Source organism: Spodoptera frugiperda, chromosome 15 (genome assembly GCF_023101765.2).
Source record: "Spodoptera frugiperda isolate SF20-4 chromosome 15, AGI-APGP_CSIRO_Sfru_2.0, whole genome shotgun sequence".
In the NCBI taxonomy this organism is placed as follows: domain Eukaryota; kingdom Metazoa; phylum Arthropoda; class Insecta; order Lepidoptera; family Noctuidae; genus Spodoptera; species Spodoptera frugiperda.
This window is the reverse complement of record NC_064226.1, coordinates 9,524,143-9,540,475: the sequence shown is the minus strand read 5'-3', so window position 1 is coordinate 9,540,475 and position 16,333 is coordinate 9,524,143. Positions and strand designations below refer to the sequence as shown.

The 16,333-nt window shown below is 33.2% G+C and overlaps 1 protein-coding gene across 1 annotated transcript in view; it reads left to right on the top strand.

The window, feature by feature from the left end:
- Positions 1-16,333, top strand: part of LOC118269784 (neuronal acetylcholine receptor subunit alpha-10) — a 101,501-nt gene that overhangs the window by 24,075 nt on the left and 61,093 nt on the right. The gene's annotated exons all lie outside the window — the stretch shown is intronic.

The following is a 16,333-nucleotide window of genomic DNA, read 5'->3' as shown; positions in this document are numbered from 1 at the left end:
TACAAAAAACTGTGACAGAAATGAAGTCTATTGTGTGAAAAAAAATGAAATTTTTATAATGTCGCAAATCGCACATATGGGAATAATTTTGCCTTCAGAAGATAAATAATTATACAATATGGATGTTATTGTTATAAGCATAATAGATTATTATGACATAAGTATCGCGTAATATTGAAGTCTCTTTTGTGATTTTAACACGTTCAGCCCCTAATATTAGACCTCTGATTTAAGGAAAGCTCCAGTGATTAAACAAAATAAGTTTTATCTGGTAATATTACGGTTCACTTTTCACTTTACCTCAAGCTAGTTTTAAATCAGTTTATCGATGTATATCTGAGAACAAACCGAAATGCGTTGTGGAGATAAATTGGTGTCAGTTAGGAAAAGTCATAAATCATATAATAATATAGCACTTTGCACTACATGATCCATTTTCGAATATGAAGAATAATGTTAGATACATTTGAAAATTCAATTTTACAGCGTCTAATGTAAAACTACGCGTCAAAACAATTTATCTTGTCGAACTAAAAATGCCACAAAACTTTCTATGTTCATTTTCCTAACCCATATTTCCACAAACCATTTCTCCAGTAGACCTTCTTTCTGTTACTTTAGTGACGAAGCAAATATTGTCTTGAGTAATTGGGAAACTACGATGAGAACCTTTTCACAAAATATTCTTCCTCAATGTTCAAAAAGTTGTTCTGTATATGGTCCTACCTTTTGAGGGTGTTTTCCCCCAGGGATGTGTTATGATACGTTGTTGTGGATGCGTTTGGGTTCCACCAATCATATTCATTGGTACTCATAGCTTACCACTGGCAGAAAACGAATCATGTTTTTAAGCTTTGTTTTTTTTATACGGTTGCTATGGATCTCTTCCCTACTATTGATACATCGCATATTTGAGTTGCGCATCTTTCTCGCACAGCTACATAGCTTATTATCAGTGGAAAAGGTCACATATAGTTTCACAGCTTAGCTATTGCATCTTCGTAGCATAGCTACATAGCACATTTCTGGTGGAAAATCACCCTAAAAGTCGTACCGCAAGATAAAACTCCGTCCGTGGGTCGTCGGGAAAATTAAAACTGTCTTAGAAACTTTTTCAACTAATTAAATTGAGAAAAATATGAGATCATGAATCGTGATCTTGAGTCACATGGAATAACTTCGTACCTAATTATCTTTTCAAAATATTTTTGAGGACAATTTTTGTTTGTAAGTAAGTAAATGTGAGGAGATTTTTGTGACAAATTAGGTCTTGGAAGATTTTGTTTTTTTTTTATTATAAATTATGAGTTCATTAGGTATTTTTGGGTTCCCTTTTCGCCGTCATACTTTACGCCTAAAAATAAGATGAGTAAAATCTCGAATTTGTCATGACATGCGAAAATTTTAAATTAGTAGATTATTCAGTACTTACTTCTAAAAATACAGAACTACTTTTATATTCTTCGTCCATAATATGAGAAGATAACATTTATAATTTTAGTATATCTAGCAAAGCCTAACGTTGTAAAATTTTATTTTATTTTCTGCCTTTTCATAGACATGTTTTAGTCTAAAATAAGCGAATAAGAGAAAATTCGCGATAGGCCCCCATTGTGGCTATGTTTGTACCTATCTGATGTCTCAAAGCTCTCCGGTGTACATTTATAATTTCGCAGAAAGTAAATTTTATGAAGTGCGAATGTCTTAAAGGAGTTTATTTACCCCATTATCTTGTGTTCTAAGAAAATATTTATCAAGTACCTATCTACTTTGAAAAGAGCTCGAATTTCTACAAAGGAACAAAGATAATCTAATAAGATTAGATCTTTTTTCTTCAATTGAAAGAGTAAAAACTCAGTAGGTTAGGTATTGATCAAACCAGATGTGAGGTTTATAAGGTTCAGCAAAACATCAGTATCCCTTTGGATGGGTTTATCAATATTTTGTACACTTTTTGCTAAAGTGTGATTGATGAGGATTTGAACTGAAATACTTACAGGCTGATGTTGGCAAGAATATATGGATATGTAGGAAGTATGGATCGTTGAATTTTCAGAATATTTTTTATCATTTAGATGTGTCCTCGTCTTCAGAATAAATACACTGCCGAAAATCTACCAAATTCAGCGAATGTTTGGTACCTTATCTATAACCATTCTTGGCCGATATTTAACCAAAATTTGTTTGTTTATCAGCGCAAAAACTATTACATATACTACATAGATACTTACGTACTGCCACATTCGTAGACATTTAATGATTACTTAAACCATTCCTTAGTAACGGTTTTGTATTCAAAACAATTGCTAAGGACTGGGTTAAGTAACCAATAAATGACTCTGAGTCTTATGAACTTAATAGTATTATTTCTTAATCATTATCTTTCTTCAGTAGATTTCTTCTGCCAGTTTTCGTATTAACTATTCCCGATAATGAAATCGTCTCAAATCTATTAGAAAAACGGTGCTTGGACGCAAGCGGTCATTAATTGTGTCCTCCCCTTTGTCTTCATTCAATAAATCCTCGTCAAACACATCGATTGCCACATTTGCTTTCAATTGCGTAGAAACAGTTTTTCTTTAACCTTCCTTTTCATGACGTAGGGTAGACGAGAAGATAGATCACCTGATGGTTAATTATCACTGTCGCCCAAGGACACCCGCAATTCAAGAGGAGCTACAAGTACGTTCCTAGAATTTTGAGGAATTAAAGATGAAGTATGGGGGGAGAATTGGGCCTCTTTTCAGTTTTTCTTAGGCTTTCAATTTAATTTGCTCGTACTAAAGATTATAATGAAGATTTCTCCTCTCCCCAGTTTAGTAAAATAAAAGTTAACGACTCTAATGTTTTACTTAATTATATCTAATTTGATGTCATAAAAATAATTGTTATTTGCGGTCTGTGGTCCTTTTTGTTACTTTAATAGTCGTGAAATTGTCTGGGCTTTGTTTGTGAAAGAACTTTAAGTAACATTCCGTGGAGGATATCGTTGTTTACGTATGTGGTATGTGTATTGTAGTTTTAATTTTTACAAATTACTGTCGCTTACTTTTATAATGGGGCTGATTCTAATCCCTAAAAATATTTCAAGTGTGAGAGAGGTATGTTTCGGCACGAATGGACCGGCTCGATCGGAGTGATACCACGGCTTCACAGAAAACCGTCATGAAACAACGCTTTTGTTGTATTTCGTTGTATGAGTGAGTTTACCGGAGTTTAATATATAATTTATACGTTTGAAGGCTTTATTCCAAATCAAGAAACCTACTTACCTACACATTCTTCATAAGTAAAGCATTCGAAAATAAATATGAGCAAATATTCACAAAGTTAACGATAGTAACTGCGTTTAGGGGGAGCTCTCAAATTTCCGACCGTTTTATTAAATTTCATAGGCAAGGTTCGGCGTAGAGGTAGTTGTCTGGCAAGCCAATATAGGCATTACGGGATAAGTAGTGTTAGTCAAATTGGAACTTTATTTTTGTACATTATGCCTAGATACTGGTCTAAACTGTCTTGTTACCACTGCCTATTATAGTCTGAATAGTCATTAGTATGATTGCCAAGGATGGGATAAGTTTGATATTTCGGTTCATTAAAGGATATTATAATGTAGAAAGGTACATACATCACGGGGGATCAAAATTGTTTTTGACTTACAATCGTGGGCATATTGCATTAATTCGTGAGTTGTATTACGTAGTAGTTATTAGTATTACAAAACAATGTGAAGGCACTAAGGCCTTTAGATTACCAGTTTTGTAAATTAATATTCATATTATTCAATGTTATGTTATGTCTACTAAATAACAAGTACAAATCCACCTTCCTCTTCAAATAAGAAGGAAAGTCAAGATATTACGTTAAATGATTACCTTAACTTTATCACAAATGTCATCACGTAGGACATGTATGTAGGCATATAATATTCATACATATGTATATACATATGTATCATCTTCAATTCCACGTTCCCGTCTCCTACACGTAGAATTCTACACCAAATTAATCGCAGTAATTATTAAGGACTAATGGTAAGTAACATAAGCTTACGTAAGGATTAAATGCCTCATTATTATAATATCTCTTTACGTTTCTCATATAAAAGGCTTGTCATATTCATTCCTTTATTAAAGAGGAACCTATGCTAGTGCTTGTAAATGGCCTCTTCATGACATGTGTGTCTGTGTGATACAGAAAGGTATAGGAAATATTTTGCAGGCGTTATTACAATGGGAAATAGTATTCACTATGTAAAAAATTGTCTATGTTAAATGTTTTAGTTTTGTTTTGAATTTGTTGTAGATGAAAAAGTAACTTCGTATAGTATGAGCTTTAATGTATGTCTGGTCAGCGTAGATAGTTAAGTCTTCTACCCCTTTGTATAATTTTTATTTCTGTGAAAGTATAACAATTCCTGTCAAACTTCATTTGTTACTTGCATACGTTGCGTTTTGGGGGTTAGGTTAGGGTTAAGTGTTGTTGGGGTATCGGGGATTGAGAAGATTATGGAAGTAATGAGACTTCAGATAACCCCACTCACACAACGACTCACAACGCAAGCGTTGTTGCCAGTCGGTTTTCTGTGAGGCCATGGTATCACTCCGATCGAACCGGCCCATTCGTCCCGGGGCATGCGTCTCACACACTTATGCAGTAAACTTCAAATAACTTCATTAAATACCTCTCAATCCGTTGGGTTGGGTTGTGGATTATGTTATTATAACATGCTTTATATGGTTGTTTGATTTTCACACCCCATCGATTAAAACTTCATTACTTTGGGATCGTAAGTTTAAAGGAAATATTTGATGTTGTGTTTACATCACCCTTTATGTAAACATGTGACGAAAATTTAAGATTGAATTTTGGAATAATTTTATTTGTGTTGCATACTTCGCGCTATGAGGCCGAGATGATTTGAAACGATCATGCCTTTATTAATATTCATAGTTATTATTATGGATAATACAATGCATCTTTTATTCTCCAAAGTATAGTATATGCAGGTTATGTTGGCTGTAGTACATGTGTATTTATCGCTCTATACCACATATACATAAGCAAGCTTAATACAACTGCAGATGGTACATAACATATTGTTCTCGACGCACAATCGATCTGAGCAATGAATACATATATATACATGTAGGTATGTACCTACATTTAATCATTATACACCTGTACTGTATAGTCTGTAGGTGTGTAAAGGTAACGTGTTTTATATTGTCCCTACCGGGGAACAAAATTCCAAGCCGCAGTAAGGTGAGGTTGAACACAAAAAGGTTCGTTCCGTTATTTTAATTTCCCTCGCAGAATTTTCTTTCTTCGCATTTCAAGCATAACAGTGCTTAAATCTGTTTTTTTTTTAAATTAAACAAAATGTACCGTGACGTAACCACTTGTGAGCAAATTGCAGACTTACAGTCTATGCGAAGTGGTGTTTATTTTGAGTTCATTTTAATTTTAAACTACAGTTTATGAATGGGACATGTTATTACATTAAGTTTAGAATGTAGTTAAATATAATACTAGAGACTTATGAAATTATTCCCAATTGCATAGCATTTACGTGAATTTGTTTTTGCCTTAATTACACAGGAGAAAATGCTAGAAAAGGCAACTCAACATTCTCAACCTAGTACATAAGTACTACTACTTTTGACTGCATGGTTGGTGCGTTGGCTGGGCAACTGGCTGCCGCGCAATGGGTAGCGGGTTCCATTCCCGCACGGAGCAGCTCTTTGTGTGATCCATAAATTGTTGTTTCGGGTCTGGATGTCATGTGCATGTAAAATTGTATGTTTGTAAACGCACCCACGACACAGGGGAAAATCCTAATGTACCCCACATTAGGATTTTCTCCATATAAATAGGATTTTCTACATAGAATTTGTACCATATAAATATAAAAACTTCGGTAGTTTGTAATTATTTGTCACTATCATCCCCATACTTCTTTTTTTACTCTAATACTCTTTATACTATAAATAATAACATATTTTTTATGAATAGGCAATATAAGCCTCATTTTGTTATTCATCCATATCCGTATGAGTTAGATACATGTGGGTACCAAAACCCAATATGAATATAATTTCTCTACTAAACCCATTATTCAGACCTTCGTCACGAATGAGTATGTAATTTTAGGGACATCAGTACCCTTAGTATGAGTTTGCTTTACGTTTACAGTAAACGAAACGAGAACGTGGGCGCATCTAATTGGCCGGCAGAATAAACCAACCAATCAGAGTGCCGAACGCTCTCTCGTTTCGATTACTAAACTAACTATACGTAAAGCAAACTCGTACTAAAGTTACTGATCATTGTACCCTTTTGTTCTTGTCACTTATGTTAAACTGTTCGCGCGTTTTCGTTCGCGTCTGAGCGCGTTCGGCACTCTGATTGGTTGGTTTATTCGAGCCGGCCAATTAGAGCGCCGAACACGCTCTCGTTTCGATTACTTTATACGTAAAGCAAACTCGTACTAAAGTTACTGATCATTGTACCCTTTTGTTCTTGTCACTCATGTTAGAAATGAAATATTAGTTGACTTACTGTTTACAGTAAGTTTTGCCATTTTTCTGGTTCATTGACCTGGCGTTGAGGTTCAAAATAGTTGCGTCCCTAGGTTCACTGTATTGTGTAGGCGAATGCTATTTTTCTTCCTTGATAAATTACGAGGTATTTATTACCCAAATAGTTTTACCCTCCGTGGTAATAACATTGTACGGAAAAAGATTTTATTTGTATATCTGCATTAGGTAGGTTCTTTTTATTACCTTCGAATCGGGTCCTTTTCGAGAAATTTCATTCATCATAAAATTAAATGGTTTTTTTTTTTATATCTGACTCTTTTCTTTCTTTCTCTGTTCACTATCAAATCTTCCTATATTCACGTAATGACGATGAAAGTTTCTTTAATACATTTATTTTCCTAATAAAAATATATCGCTATTTAAAGTTCAGAGTTGCGATGTAATGCGCTCTAGTTATTCAACTTACATCCATGTTACTAAGACATTAAGATTCATAATATCTTAAGCCAAACTACTGTCATCTAAAACTTTGCTATTTGCATTATAAACACTGGTTTTGGAACTTAAAGAGTGAATAGTTTACGCCTTATTTTCACTTGTAATCTCTGCAACTAATTTGTAACTAATTTTGACATCGAAGCGAGGTTGCGAAGTTAGTGTTTGTTCGAAGTTTTAAAGTCGTCCCGTTGAAAGTGAAGATTTTGTGATAGTAAGGATTTTAATTACACTTTCTAGTCAATCTATTTAAGTTTTCTGTTCTAAATTCTATTTCATTTGAATCTGAGTACATAATTTGACAAGTGACAGATGACAGAAGTCGCCCGTAGAGGATCGACGATCAAATCAACGGATGACGTCATAAATCCTACATTGCACATAATATGAAGTTTGAAAATACCAATGAACCACGGTTGGGCAGTAAGCCCGCTAGGCATGATGATATCGCCTGGTCGGAGGATCCTCCTTTTCTTAGGGAACTTTACTCTACCAGTGAGAGCAAGAGTTGCAGAGAGACAAACTATGTGCTACTGAGGAATATAATATACTTAGGTAATTATGCTCTGAATTGTAGTTAGGTTCGACTGTATACCGTATATTATACTGTATATTTTACATATTACCGACCCTTCACGATCCCACTAAGGACAAAAAGTAACACGAAACTGTGAACTTACCACTTTTTACCTACATAAAACGTTTGTGGTGGTATTTGCAAGGTTACGGTTCATTCGCTCGTGTAAAAGCTGTCGATGGAATATTTTACCTCCAACTTTGTAAAAAAAAACCGGTAAATCTTGGCAATGGCCCGTGAAAGTCACGATTAATGATCTCTATTGTTTATTTCCTTGAGAATTTTCGTACGTTTTCTGCGTTATAATTGGAATCTAAATAATTTATGGGCTATTCTATATTATTCACGCAGGTTAAGAGATGAAAGTCTATACAATATACACGACATGAAATACAATTACTTAATTTAATACCAAAGTCAATTTAATGTTCTTATGTAGTTTAATTTTATACCAATGAAGCCATTGCATTGATCGATTCCTTCCATCCATTATATTTCCCCTTATCGAATATTATGTATGGAATTACATGGCAACTTGGCACCGCAGCCAATTCATACATTAATGGTGGCTTGAGGTCAAACTTAGGAAGCCAAATCGACGTCTTAATTCTTGTGTAAATACGTGAATATTATTTGTATTAGATTTGTCCTTATTGGTGGACAAACTTAGTTGAAAGAGCAACTGATAAGTGAGGTTTCAGGTTCGTAGTATTGAATAACAAGGAATCACATACTCTAGGATTTTCTCCTGTATCATATCATACAAGTTCACATATACACACATGGCATGCAGACTCTAAATTGGAATTTTTGGTTCACACAAAGTATTCGTGAAGGTATCGAGCCCGCTACACGTTGCGCGGCAGACGGTTGTCGAGGCACCACGCTAACTGTGCAGTCTATCTCATTAGTTCACCCACTATTACATGATAATTTAAGGGACTCGAAGTGTGGGAATTGTGTGATTCATTGAAAATGTGCACACCTGCCCCTCTTATCCTTTTTGAGGAAGAAGGTGCGTTGCTTAAGTTATGTATACAACAAATTGTACACATACACACTGGTACGAGCGCTTAGCTTCACTGACGGACAGACTGAGAGACTATTGTTTATTTCTTTCTTTGTTGACGTTTTAAAAGTATCTAAGTATTTATGGTTTAATTGGAATAAATTATTTGACTTTGACTTTACTTAAAATCAAACATTTTTGGCGTCCAACCTCAGAAACAGCGTAATTAAGTTCAATTAATTAAAGAACTTGTTAAAATTCCTGAACCCTTGTAATATCAATTTATTAATTAGATATCGATGTGGAAATTATTTCTGCGGTGACACTGGAAAATTAATTACCTACGAAATTATATTAATTGAGTCCCACAATGAATTTAATATTAAGATAAAAGGTGATATTTGAGGAAAGATAATTATTTTAATAAGTAACGTACTTGTAGAATTAATGATGAAATGATTCAATACTTAGTACCTATGATAAATACATAAAATAACTATTAAATGATAACAATGATATAATAATATGATCCTCAATATAATGTCACAGAGTAGCATTTGTTTTTATTTGTTTTTCTAAAGGCGGCAATAATTTGGATTTAAAAAGAGAACACGATATATTTCTGCCCTTGTCATTTTGGGTCTGACGTCATTGACATGTCATTTGTTTTTTTTTTCATTGTTCTAAAGGCGGCAATAGTTTGGATTTAAAAAGAGAACACGATATATTTCTGGCCTTGTTATTTTGTGCATGACGTCATTAAAATGTCATTTGTTTTTATTATGCACTACCCGGTGCGAGGCTCACTGAGTACCGCGTTCAAATTAAAGCCAATAACGAATGGACCTTAGGTAAAGAGCAGTTTGTATAGGAGAAAAAATATACGAATTTATTTATTTCCTTGCAATTTTTATTTTTAAGACTAAAATAAATCAACTGGAGTTGACTGCTTCGATAGGCGAGTTTTCGCGAGAACAAATTCCGAGTAAGCAGCTTGGATTCCCGGGTCGTGCTAAGTACAGCTGGGTTAAATTCGGTTCTTAAAAAAATTCACTGTAGGTACATAATCTCATTACATTGCGAATGAAAAGTTTAACACAAAAAATGAACCTCTGTCTACTCCATCGAGGATTATGAGGCGTAACCTTGTAACGTTTAAATTTATAATAAACACAATGACACTGTATCGTTTAAATCGTAGAACCTCTTCACTTATTAAACACCTAAAAAGATTATCAAGTATTTAGGTAAGAGTAACTCAGGTTCATACTTCACACTATCTAGATACTAATAAAGCTGATTTGTATGTATAATGAGGTGAAAAGAGTTTCTTACTCATCTCATCACAGAAATCTGCTCATTTCTTATAATAAATTCAAGAAAACTTAGCCGTCCTGACGTCATCGAGGAACTAAAATTCGTCCCTCAAATTGAAACATTTGCATTCATAAGAAATCTAAAAATTGTATAAAGTTAGGTAAAGACTCTTATGATTTTAAGTAAATAAATACGTCATTCTTTTTCATATTGCCATAGTACTCAGAGACATTTAATGATTATTTAAATATAAAATTTAATTTAAATTATTTAAATTTAATGTGCGAACTGCTAGGGAGTGGAATTCTTTGCCGGAGTCAGTGTTTCCTTTACATGTTATACCCATCATTTATAACCTGAGTGTCTTCGCAGCCCAAGTGAATAGGCTGCTTATGGGCAAACGTGCTTCATCATAGGCCACATCATTACTTACCATCAGGCGGGATAGCGGCCAAATGTCGACCGAATGTCGAAAAGTACGACGGTTAAACTATCAAATGCTTAACTATTCATTATTTCACGGCTTTTCCCATCGTCATTCTGATTTTTATTAACCTCGAAAATAAAGCCTGACAAGCTTATTCATAACGGAGTAACATATATGTATGTTATTGTTTCCGAACCATTGAGCCGGTTAATCTTTGCTTCGTACTAAATTATAAAATAAGATATACCCACTTCAAAGGCTTGCTTTGGGCAAAGGGAAATTAAGGGCCTACCTCTTTTAGGTCATATTTATGAAATTCTAGCTCCTGGATTGTATGTCTGTGTTATTAATACATTACCTACATGTCGGGTCTTGGGAAAGTGATGTTGTTTCAACATTTTGGGATTGATTATATTATTCTTGTGCATTATATTACATTGTATTGTATGACAGTTGTTATAGGTATAAAAGACTTAATAAAAGAAAACATTGAACATTAGAAAACGTATAGAACTGTCCAATAAAGAATCACGTTAAACAATATTTTAATGTTTTAGTTAAATACAAAACGATCATACAAAACATTCATCCGTGATCATGGCGCTTGCAACAGTGCCGAAATATCGGATACTCACACTAATAAACATGGTAAATATCCCGTTTTAACTTCTAATGATTACTAGTGACCATGTCAGTTTAAAAAGTTATAAAACGATCATTTTTCAAAAAGGTTTTATCCATCGTTAGTGAATAAAGAATTTAGACAAGTTGTTATAAAAAGTTTGTCATGAAATTCATAGAGTTGCGGACTACCGTTTTTCAGTGAAAATAATGAGTACCTGGAACATCTAACTCAGTGTATAATATTGAAAGTAACTTTTGAATACCGTTGGACTATTTAAATATTAATATTTCGCGAAAGTTAAACATATCTTTATATATTATGATGCATACAATATACTACACATTTATACTTAATATAATATATTTGTGTACACACAAAATACACAGGAATATAATTATATGTATAAATATAATATAATTGTATAAGTTTTAAGCGTTTAGATGATATATTTTTAAAGCGTTTGAAATCGTGAATGTCGACTTTTATTGCTCGTTATCGCCAATTGTTTCAGTAGAGGAGCGGAGCAAATCCATTGGAAACAAATTCTTTTTGTTATTTTTATCCATTTATTTTAAGTTTTAGGAGCTTGACCTGACGTTGTATTTGACTAAATAATTGCTTTAATTATGATACATATTTAAGTACGTTGTTACTTACAACATACTTAGTAAACTTTATGTCCAAACTTCTCAATAAATTATATTGAAACTGCCTTTTATGTGAATAACCACATATTATATTTGGGATTGTGTTCTTCACTTAGACATGGTTGAGGTTATAAGTATATTTCCATGGTTTTCAAATACTATAGTAAAATAACATAAAATTATGCAGTAAACCTGACGGAGCTTTACCCGTAGGTAATATATGAGACACGGAAAAGATTTCCCATATGAATAATGTATTTGCTTCAACATGAATTTGTCGTTAAATGCTTATAGAATTTATTTACCCTAGCTCGGTTTCCCATAAAATTTGTTGCGTATTTATGGAAAAGGATAAAATAATATTAATAAAAATATCTATAATTGGAAATAACTTGGTATAAATAGATATCAAATAAAATTTTATGCTTCGTTGATTTTCCTTTTGCAGGTACCTAATGTTTATAGTTACACTAAAATATAATGTTGGTGCCTATCCACATATTTGTTTTTAAGTTCATATTATGTGTAATTTTAGAAATTATTTTAAAGTACAAGTAAGGTACTTTCATATCATACATACAAATTTGTCTACGTGTTTTTACAAAACGTTGCATTTGATTATTATTATTGTAAATTCTGTACAAATGAGAAACCTGACTTACCGCCGCACTCAGAGTCATTTAATAGTTTCTTAAACCAGTCCTTAGCAATTAAAAAAAAGTCGTCTCAAAAGACTATTCCTTTGAGACGATTTTTTTTGTACGGCAGTTAGATATGTGTTTAGGCTTATGTAAATATGATTAAACTAGCTACTTCCGCGCGGTTTCACCCGCTCTGCTCGGTTCCTATTGATCGTGGCGTGATGATTTATAGCCTATAACCTTCCTTGATAAATGCGCTATCCAACACAAAAATAATGATTTAAATCGGACCAGTAGTTCCGGAGATTAGCGCGTTCAAACAAACAAACAAACAAACAAACAAACAAACAATCAAACAAACTCTTCAGCTTTATAATATTAGTATAGATTATGTCCAAGCAACATAAAATCTATTTTTAGATACAACTTTTAGGCTGCGTAGGCTTGACATTATGATTTTTGACGCGGGCTCCTGGCGTAAAAGTCAGTATATTTTGGGCGCGAAGAATAACATTAATGTAATAACTGGTTAAAATTGGAATGATATTCTATTAATATTCACCGTAATACCATTTTCGGGAAAACAAGAGATCAATTGTAATAGGAGGTCTCAGTTATTGTTTTTTAATTAACCCGTCGAGCTCGTATCGTCTGTTCATTGGTTTCATTGTTTATTTTACATTTACCAATTTTGGACAAAAGGCCACTTCGCAGAATGGCAGGTAAATAAAGTTAACTACAATGGAATCATTTGGAGTGGCTTACCATTGACATTTTCTCAGAAATATAATGAAGTGAAAACACTTTTTTGGTTTTTAATTTTCGTCTCTGAGTGGAGTTTCGTGTAGTAGCTTTTGCTCATAATTAGTTGCTAAAAATGTCAATGTTTGTTCAAGATTCCTAAAGTACTTCTTTACTCTAATATTTTGAGTTCTTTCTGTCCCCGTTCCCCATTATATATAATTCTAATTATTCTCTTAATATTATAATTCTTATAATATTTTTCAAAGGATTATCTAGATCCAGATATAGGTATTAATTTGAGTAAGATATTTAGGTATCTGTCACGTCGTGCTTCTCGCAAGAGCTTATTCATTGTTGTCCATGGTCTTTGCCAAAAAAAAAATAAAACAATTTTTAGTTAACAATACTTTGACAATATTATTTGAACACATTTTTAAGTAACAACGGTTTGAGTTGGATTTATAACAATATGCAGGGACTTAACTCGTGGGAGAAACCTATGTTTATCGGTGAACGTCTTGTAGCTGATATGATAATAACTCTTTGTACCTAAATATGAAACTCAAGGAAAATAGTAGTCGTGTAAATTACATTATTGATTAGCATGCTTTTGTTAGGAAACGAAAGAAGAAAATTAAACCAAAATCTATCGTAATTAAAGCCGTAGAGAGTTTGATACAATGTATCATAATGCATACGATATCCACAGAGGGACATATGAACTCATTATGAATTCACAATCAGCGAATACGAAACTAACACAATAGGTCCGTGGATGCAACAATGCAAGCATTCAGCCAACCATACATTTTATTGTTCCCATTTCTTTCGCCACATATTCACGCTCATTCAATTAATTTATTCATTAAAGTGTTTAGAGCTCTTAATGCTTCCAGTATGTGGGCTGAAAGACGGTATAATTTACTTATAAAAGCTTTTCTGCACATCGTATTGATAATTATGTAAGAACATGTTTATTTTCCAGACAGAATAAAGTTACCAAGGGACATGGAAAGTATCTTGAGTTAATTATTTTCGAGACTTTATTACGTCACATTTTACCTTCGCGTCTTAAAGCCTATGTCGCATAATAATACAGTAGGTATTGCCTTGGGCGCTCCAAAATTTACTTTAGGTAAATTGCTTGAAATCAGAATCTTGAGTTGAGTAGGTACCATTCGGGTATAAATGAATATTATTTCTAGCAAATAGTTTCGTTATCTGAATATTTGAAATATTTCTTCTTTCTGAATATTTTTAGAGAATATAGTTAGTTACCTACACCAAATGTCTGTAATGGTAATCATAGGTCCCTGGCATGGCTTGAAATTAGTAAAATTACGTCGTCGAATAGTATTGTGTCTATCATTATCGTGAGCAAACCGTATGAACCAATTTATCTTTGTAATGTTTACTAACAAATATATCTTTTTCTACACGAAGTACTAATTTAAATGAAATATACGATCGTTCTAAACGACATTAGCACAAAGTTGAAATTAGCTCCGCAACATAAACCCCAGCACCGTTTGCTGTAAGTCTGTTATTTTAATATCACCATGTAACAGTGAGCGTAACAACCTACAATATGTCAAGTCATCTGCGTAATACGATCGATTTTTATTCCCAACTTTTCCTCCATAGGAAGGCATAATTTCCGGCAACAACGTACAAAATGCCATTTCTTCACTCTACATAGGTATATTTCGGTTGAACAAAGTATCTGTAAACAGGGTTTTAAGTATAGGTTGTAAAATTTATGTAGACAAGTCCAATTTAAGGTTTTTTTTAACAGGCGTTGTAATTTATACAGCATTATGTCGTATATGTATTTTTATTTCTGTAATGGTAGCAAGAAGTTTACATATGGCTTTAAATTAAATACGAAATGCTATAGGACCACGAACACCTAAGTACAGGCCTTAGTATAGTTAGTAAGAATTTATAAAATTATGACAATACATAATAACTTTACTGATTCTGGGAAATAACGAAACAACAGTACAGTCACAGGTACAGTGACCTACTAATTTTATTTTACCTACAATACAAGTGATCGAACTTCGAGATTATCGATATTCTATAACATTATGACATGTTTATTAAAATTGTGGGATAAGACTCAATTACATTTTGGATTTCAATCCAGTAAATACCGCGATTATTTTCCATTAAATACATGTATATTTAAAACAACCACTAAGTGGTTTCATGTTGGTTAGTGGTCACGCGAAATTGAACTGTAAGTAGTACATTAATTAATTCCGGAGCTGCGAACTGCCTAGCGGGTACCGGGGCTCCGGCTCGAAAAGCAGGAGTAGGAACGGGATGGTTTTTAGTCAGAAATTCCCTCTCGCCTTGCCCAAGACGGGAGAAGTCATTGGATGATTTTCCCCTCTTAAATAAAAAGTAGTACATTAATTAGTTTAATGCATTTGCTATATACACCATGACACAAAGGGACTACTTTGTTCGCAGTTAGATAAAGTTACAATGGGGGATAAAATCATTGGATTCGATTCCCATATTGTAAGGGGAATGGGAGATCAAACAAAAAAAAAGCATACAAATCTACAACTCGAATTGACATCTATTTCTTTTTGAAGTTGGTTAAAAAGAATGAGGATGAGGATGAGGATGAGAATGTTTTTCAAGAAAAGAAAAATCCCCATAGACATACGACAGATAAAAATAGAAGTTATACAAGCATAAAAGGCTTTATAAAGTCGTGTGACTGACATGCCGAATACAATTTATCATCATTATCAGTTGCCCGGATGCTCTCAGAAGACGGTTATTGTTGAGTCAACTCACGAACCTGGTCCAAAGATTCCCATGAGAGATGACTTCGCAACTGCAGCCACCTTCGTGACCCTTTTCAGAATATATGAGAGTATTTATAAAGAAGATGGGCTCGATTACCGTATCAAGTAAATTACAAGGGGTTTATGTAAGGAGATCTGATTTTGTGTTATAAATATATTTATCATTCTGATTCGCTATTGCGATGAGACTTGCCAAAACAACTGGAAAATATAGGGTGACTGGTAATTAGTGAAGGATATTTAAATACGTGATTGTACTTATGATTACAAATAACTTTTCTTATTATGTTTAGAAAAAAAATAATAATAGATATTAAATAACATAATAGATATTATGTTTTTTTGTTATTGTTATAAAAATAAATTAATGAGTATACCAAAAAAAAAGTTTCTTAGGGAAAATTGTTTGTAATCATGAGTACAATCACGTGTTTTAATATCTTTCACTAATTACAAGCCACCCTATATTATATGAAAAAAAAAT